At 48.5% G+C, this 7218-nt stretch overlaps 1 long non-coding RNA gene across 4 annotated transcripts; it reads left to right on the top strand.

Annotated features, from left to right (window-relative positions):
* Positions 1-1263: 1263 nt before the first annotated feature.
* On the top strand, positions 1264-4476 carry LOC119268379. 4 transcript variants are annotated; one of them, XR_005133151.1, is made up of 4 exons: positions 1264-1528; positions 2767-2849; positions 2956-3904; positions 3980-4476. It is a non-coding gene; the product is annotated as an uncharacterized LOC119268379 (long non-coding RNA). The 4 variants fall into 4 exon arrangements; XR_005133152.1 differs by having other exon boundaries at positions 2767-2870; XR_005133150.1 differs by having other exon boundaries at positions 2767-3583; positions 3694-3904.
* The last annotated feature ends 2742 nt before the right edge of the window (positions 4477-7218 follow it).

The raw sequence follows: 7218 nt of genomic DNA, 5'->3' as shown, positions 1-7218 counted from the left end.
GCCGACTCGTAAGTGGTCCGGGATTTTTCGCACTTAGTCAATTAATGGACTATGATGGTAACTCTAAGTTCTGTCTTTTAGTCCGGCCCCGTCATCTTCCCCCATTATCTTCGTCCTCGGGGGATCTGCCACCAGAGATGATGGAGAGTGGGTCACCTCCATTAGCCTCCCCGCCGCCTAAGGCGGATGATGCCGAGGTGTCGTCTCATAGGCCCTCCCCAAGCCTTGAAGAGACACGGAGGGGGGGGGGGCGATTTAACAGTGCAAGAGGGTAATACCTCGGCTGCCAAAGGGCCGGGGAGGACGGTCCTCATGGAGACCGGCGACGAGGGCCCTGGTTAATCCATCCCCCAGCCGCAGACTGCTCCGGAGACCAATACGGCCCGAAGTCTAGTGAACGACCCCCTGCGGGAGAAAAGGGAGCGGCGACCTCTGCTAATCTGGAGGTGCCGAATACCACGACGGACGCTCTTTAAAGTGCATCCGTCCTAGAGAGCACCGCATCCTTATGAGTGCGGTGTCTGAGAAGATTCAGTCTGCCAAGAGCGTACTGAACGAAGCCTTCTCCAGCCTGCTAGCAGGGTTCGAGGTACGCAATGTAATATTTTTTTATCTTTTATGAGAAATATGCCCGTATATAGATAGTAGCCCCTGAGACTCTGTTCGGTTTTCTAAAAGAAAAGCGAGCAGAGGGTCAATAATCAGTTGTCAGGTGGTACCATGCTATTTTATTTGAATTTCAAAACAGACCTCTCCGTTAGCGGCGACTGCCCAGTCAGGTGCGATTTCTGAACTCAAGCGGAAACTGGAGCGAGCCGATGAGGATCTAGACATTGTTAACACGCGGCTCGACCAAGTGCAAGGTATAAGATACATCTTGCGCTGTATGCCTGTTTATTTCCATGCTTTTGTGGAAGTTGAAGAGCTTTACTATGCATGGTTGTACAGATGGTGCCGCCGCAGTGGAGACCCTTCGGGGCGAGCTTAATCAAGCCAAGGAGCAGGCAAAAGTAAGCCAGGCGGCTGCTGACAAGGCGGCTGTGGACTTAAAGGCCAAACAGGCAGCTCAGCGCCGCTTTGAGGAACGGGTGACTGAGATGGGGGAAAGTATCCTGTACTCCGATCAATTGGGTGCTCCGGCTGCACCGCACATAGCAGGGCCATTAGATACAAAATACAAGGACAAGATAGAACGCGAACCCCAAGCCCTTTGAATTTTGCCAAAAAGCCCCATGTAAGCAAAGAAATAGCTGTAATGTGCACGTCACTTGGTTGTGCTATTCCCAGTTTGGAACAGGAAGAACACAGACAGACTAGGGCATCGGCGGTCAGCCGGCGGACCTCGCCGTGGGCGCTGCGGCGGAAAAAGTTCGCCACAGTACGGATGTACTGTCCCCCGACTTCCAGCGGACAACTAGCCCCACCCCTGTCCGCCCTTCTCCAAGTCGGCGCAACCCCCTCCACAGCCACACACAGCGCCCAGCTCCACCATCCGCCGACGCCGGAGAAGAGAACCCCCAGTCTTCAGGTATGCTTTTGGATGTTACTAGTTTGTGTTATTATTATGTATTTTGGTTCTAATACATTGTTCCGTTTGTGCTGATTTTGTGAGTTGTGGCCAATTCTATTTTCAGTAGAATATATGTTTATATCTCTCTGTATAGGGGGCGCGGCAAAATTAATCAATGAAATTGCTATATTTTGCTTATACTACATTTCTAGCAATTGATAGCAAAATTTCAGCAATTTATGGTCTGACAGTGTACATGAGTACCAAGTAATTTCATCTACCTGTTCAAGTCCTGAACATGAAGTGGTTGTTGGCACAAGAGTGAGATTCTGCTTGAAGATTTAAGGCTTCTTACATTGTTATATTTTTCTGAATAATTTGTCCTGAACATGAGGTCCACAGGTTGTTGTTCTATGATATTTTGCTGAATAATTTGTCCAGTTTATGATATTTTGCTATGGCATAAGGGCATCTCCAGCCGTTCCCCCAAGAGCCCACCGAGGAGCCCTTTTTTTCCGCCGGCGAAGCGAAATCCTCCCAGCCGGCTTCAACCCCAAGATCGCCTTCCCGCACTGCCCTCCTCTGCGTGGCCCTTCCGCCTTCAGTGCCGACCTCAACGCCCCCTACGAAAGCTCGCCTATTCCGATAACTATTGGAGCAGGGTGAAGTCGCCGACGAGCGCAAGTTTTGTGACCGCGCCGTCATGAGGAAGGAGAAGTCCGACGCGAGGTGGACGGTGATTCTGCAGAAACAGAAGGTCAAGCTCGACCTTCTCAAGACCAATGTCGTGGCCAAGAAAAGGAACACTGATCTGGCGTTCCTGATGAGAGGTGACACGGCGACGGTGGACGACGAGGCGAAGGCGTGGTACATGGCGGAGCGCGTGCTCATCTTGAACCAGATGCGGGCACCAGCGGCGACACCTACAACAACGCCGCCGCCGAGCACCACCCCTGCTGCGCCCACTTCTGCAGCACCGCCCGAGCTCTGCCACGACGGCGGATGCCACACCGTCGCCGAGCTCTGCCCCACATGCTAAATTATGTTGCTGTACTCAGGACCATTTTCACAAACACTCTTTTCCTTAGTACATCTAAATGCCAATGCATTCCATACACATTTTCATTCTTCGCTGCTTTAGCATGGGATTTGTTGTTTCATTTAGACCTTGATGTGCTACGTCTCTCGTGAGAATCTAACTCTTTGTTGTTGAATGTAAATATGTAATGTCTAACACTTTTTTCTGCACCGAGCAGGGAAGGATGGAGTCAATGAAAAGCATGCATTGCTCCAAGTGTCAGGTCAACTACAGCGATATGACTTGAAGATGGATTAAAAGGTCGTGGAATGCCAATGGATGGTTGTTGATTGATCCTTTTCTAATCTGACATGGATTTTCAACTTTTCATACACCTGACACTGTTGTCTTCTCATTTGTGGTGCAGATTTCACTAGTTAAAATCTTGGCTAGACTCTTCATTTACTCTTGAACGTTTGTTTTTCAAAATGTGCACTTCCTGTGGAACATATGTTTCTTTTTTATACCACCTTGGAAACTCCATGACACTATCTGTACAATATTTATATGTGATGGGCGAAGGTGAAAGCAATTAGGAGCTCCTGTGTTTCGTTCTGGAATTCAAGTTTTTTTTTTGTGTGTGTGGATATCAGTTTAAGTTTTTTGAATGTAATGCTTTCCTAGCAGCCAGTGAGAATTTTTTGTTTGATGTTGCACACGCTCCTGGTCATATTCGAGTTGAGCTTTGGTACATTAAGTTTCTTTATATAACATTTGTATCTGTCTATACTAGATACTAGAACAGATCTTTTCATTTGTTTGCAGACAAAGTGAACGCACATGCTGGACAGAAATTACACATTTAGTTACAATTGATACTCAATGGCGCATTTTCAGAAAATGCTTGGAAGCGAAACCTGTCCCGGAGATTGTACATTAAGACGTCTTGACATGTTGACAGTCCAGGCACACCTGAGCCGCCAGAACCTCCAAGCGATAGTACAGTCGTGTTCTTTCTGTTCCAAACGGCACATCTTGTAATCGAAACGTTACAGGTATTCTGTACTTGTATGGGGGCTTCTCTGCAAAATTCGAAGGGTGGGAAGTTTGGGTTCCATCTTGTCCCTATATTCTGTATCTAACGGCTCTGGTTTGTACGGTGCAGTCGGAGCACTCATTCCACTGGAGCACAGGATACTTTCCCACTGAGATGGAGCAAAAGCTCAAGGAGACTGCCGCCAAGTGCGAGTCTCTGGAAACGGAAAATAAAGCGTAGGTGACCGAACTCACCAAGGCCCTTCAAGATGCTTCGGAGGCACGGTCTGAATCCCATGCAGCGCGCGAGGAAATCCGTCAAGCTGGTCAGATAGCAACTGGTAAGCCTTTTCTTTTACAGGCTAAATTTGGGGACTGGAAGCATGCCTTGCTTAATCGACTATGGAGTTCTCCAGACGCATATGCGGATCTGTCGACGAGTGCTACGGACGCCGCCCAATTCTTCCAGGTCCAGGAGGGGTACAAGTCAGAGAAGCTTTTCTGGTCGCAGTTTGTGGAGCAGGAGTGTCCCCTACTGCTAAATGACCAGATGTCACAATGGGCGGAGCTACATAAGATGTCTAGCGTGGCCATGAAGGACGTCATAGTCCGGCTGTGGCCTGCTGAAGCCGTTCCGGGCAGCTACTTCGGCCTCGTGCGGCGTCTCATTGATGCGCTGCACCGGATTGACGCTGTCAAGAGGTAGTCCTGCATGGAAGGAGCGCGTATGGCTTTCGCCCGTGTAAAGATGCACTGGGTGAAAATGAATGCCGAAAAGGTGGGGGTCGAGGGTCCTCTCGAAAGCAAGGCCCACCGCACACCAGAGCGCTATTTTGAGGACATGCTAAAAGGAGCTTGCCTTATAGAGGGCCAATGCTCTAAGGACGTAGTGTTCGAATAAAAGAGTCTGAATTGTCCGGGATTCGTGTTATAAATGAAGTGTTTTGTAATATATTCATTCCTTGATGAAAAGTTTTTATCCTCATGTGCAGCCGTTTTATTGTATCTGAGAGTTCCCAGTCGTCGGCTTCAGCCCCCATATAGATGCTACTAGGGTGTACGGAATTGCACATAACTACACTTAACCCAACGTCTTGGTCCTTGAAGGAGGTGTTAGTGCGGCAAACCAGACAATCAGATTATTCGGTTTTATTGCTCTCACTTAGCTATAGGAGTTTGACAATGGGTCTATTAGGTAGCCCCTAGTATGTACGTGGCTACCCTGATGCAGATGTGTTACATATGTGACCGGGAAAGGGTCCTTCATATAATAAGGAAAAATCTCTAAGGATTGTAGTGAATCGCCGAGTGGCTGACTAGCTCTCGCCGCATCATGACAGTCAGTTTTCGGCTTTCTCTACTGAGGTGCTTAACCGGATGAACCAGAAACACAATTGCAGTAGTTCTACCTTTACTACCCTAGCCAATTAGACAGGACGTAAGGCAGCAAGCACAGGAGCCGGGCAACCCAACTATTGACCAAAGACATGATTCAGAGCTGATATATATAATGTCGAGCTCGGGATGCCGAATTGTGCTGCAAAACTGTTTGGACTTTTGTTTGGCAACACATATGTTGCCGTGTAGAGCCCCTGGCAATTTTATGCCGAGGTGTGTACGTGAGACTACTTAACATGCGGAATAAAAAAGATACCGAATAAGAATTTTGTTTCACTAAAATCTGATTGATACATCAAAACGTAATCTTACAGAAGGTACCAATAACGAAGGCCATTTTACATGCCAGGGGTCTAGGGCTAAGGAAAAAGCTCTATACAGGTTCTTGAGCGAAGTTGTGGTCTGCAAAAATGCTTTGCAGCTTCCTGCCGCACGTCTGCGTCGCTTTTGCTCAAATAAGAAAGATTTCTTTAAAGGGATGGTCTTCGGCCATGTATACGGAACCGGGCTCGGAAAGAGTCCTCGCGGGTCCGAAGAATGAGTAGGTTTTGATTCACCTGTGGTAAAAAAAGGAAAAGATGATTAAAGAAAGGGCAAGGCCATGTAAGGCCGAACCTTTGTATAGGCCGGTCCGTATATTGCCTTTGCCGATGCCCAAGGTATTTTGAGTGCATAATTGTGCACGCACAGTACGAATTTTGTTGATGTACGTGGCGGTCGATGAAGGCTAGGCTGCTAATCCATCCCTGAAGTTGCTGGACAACCGGTATGTATAACTGCCCGATCCTGCGTGAAGAAGCCCGATGGCCTAATAGCCAAGGGGATGTGTGGCTTGATAGGGCCGCTTTGTACTTCGGCCGCAATGGCCGCTGTGTGCTCCTTGTCGGTGTCCAAACCGGCGGATCTCGGATAGGGGGTCCCGAACTGTGCGTCTAGGATCGATGGTAACAGGAGACGGGGGACACAATATTTTACCCAGGTTCGGGCCCTCTCTATGGAGGTAATACCCTACGTCCTGCTTGATTGATCTTGATGAATATGAGTATTACAAGAGTTGATCTACCACAAGATCGAGATGGCTAAACCCTAAAGCCTAGCTTGTATGACTATGGTAATCATCTATCGACTAGCCTGGCCTTGGCTTATATAATGCACCAGAGGCCTAGGATAACAAGAGTCCTATCCGAATACGTTGGTGGAGAGGAGTCCTTGTCTTGATCACCAAGTCTTGTGGAATACTCCTTGTATGCGGCATGGGCTGCCCGAAGTGGCCCATGAGTGAACCGCCATGGGGGTCCTCAGCCCGATCCACCTGGTCGGGAGACGATGCGGTGAGTACCCCCTAGTCCAGGACACCGTCAGTAGCCCCCTGAACCGGTCTTCAAGTTGGGGACGCTCCTCAATCCTTCCGAACTGTTCTTCATCTTCGGTCGTCGGTCTTGAAAACTGGTTCAACAAATCTTCTCGTCTTCGATCTTGAGGATCACAGAAGTGAATCCGAAGGGTTTACACATTGGGTATTCGAGGAGCCCATTTAAGTTCTTGGCCTTTATCAATGCCTTAGGATTATTTTTTACACCACACCTCGGGTTTGAAGTTGTTCCCGTGCGACGGTGTCCTCTTGCATCCGAGCTCCAACGTCGGACAACATTCGAGATATCTTTTGCAGCCAAGCACCAACGCCGGACTATATCCAAGCTCCAACGATGGTCAGCGTCCGAGGTGTCGTAAACTACCTCGGTCTTTTAAAAGATTGAACGAATTCAGCCGAGCTTAATGCCGGAAATGCCCTCTATGGAGCCAGCCACTGGCGCCCGAGCTTTATGACGGACTGCTTCCGAGGTGGTGCACCACCCCGACCGCGGGCTGATTTTTGTGAATATTTTTTATTGGTGCAATTTACTCTCTGCCGAGATATATAGCCAGTATATGTATATCCAATAGCCCTCAAGGTGTGTGTCAGTCTAAACCCAAGGTGCACCTGAAGGAAAACATAAAACTACTGATCCTAGTAGCCCCTGAGACTCAGGTCGATTTGCGAAATCGGCCTGAGGATAAACTCCTGGCTCGGTAGCATACGTAGGAATAGAAACGCAGTGTAATATATTAGAGATAACAGTGATCGGCGAACGAGCCCTTGAGAGAGGGTTTTGAGAAATTGCCGCAATATATCAGCTTGATGCCAGATAGGTCCAGATGGTACCAATTGTTGTCCGAAGACGCGTTTGCCCATAGTTCGATCAAGCCGAACACTAAG

Source organism: Triticum dicoccoides, chromosome 3A, assembly GCF_002162155.2.
Source record: "Triticum dicoccoides isolate Atlit2015 ecotype Zavitan chromosome 3A, WEW_v2.0, whole genome shotgun sequence".
In the NCBI taxonomy this organism is placed as follows: Eukaryota; Viridiplantae; Streptophyta; class Magnoliopsida; order Poales; family Poaceae; genus Triticum; species Triticum dicoccoides.
Note: the sequence above shows the minus strand (reverse complement) of the source record. Positions and strands in the feature narration are given on the sequence as shown.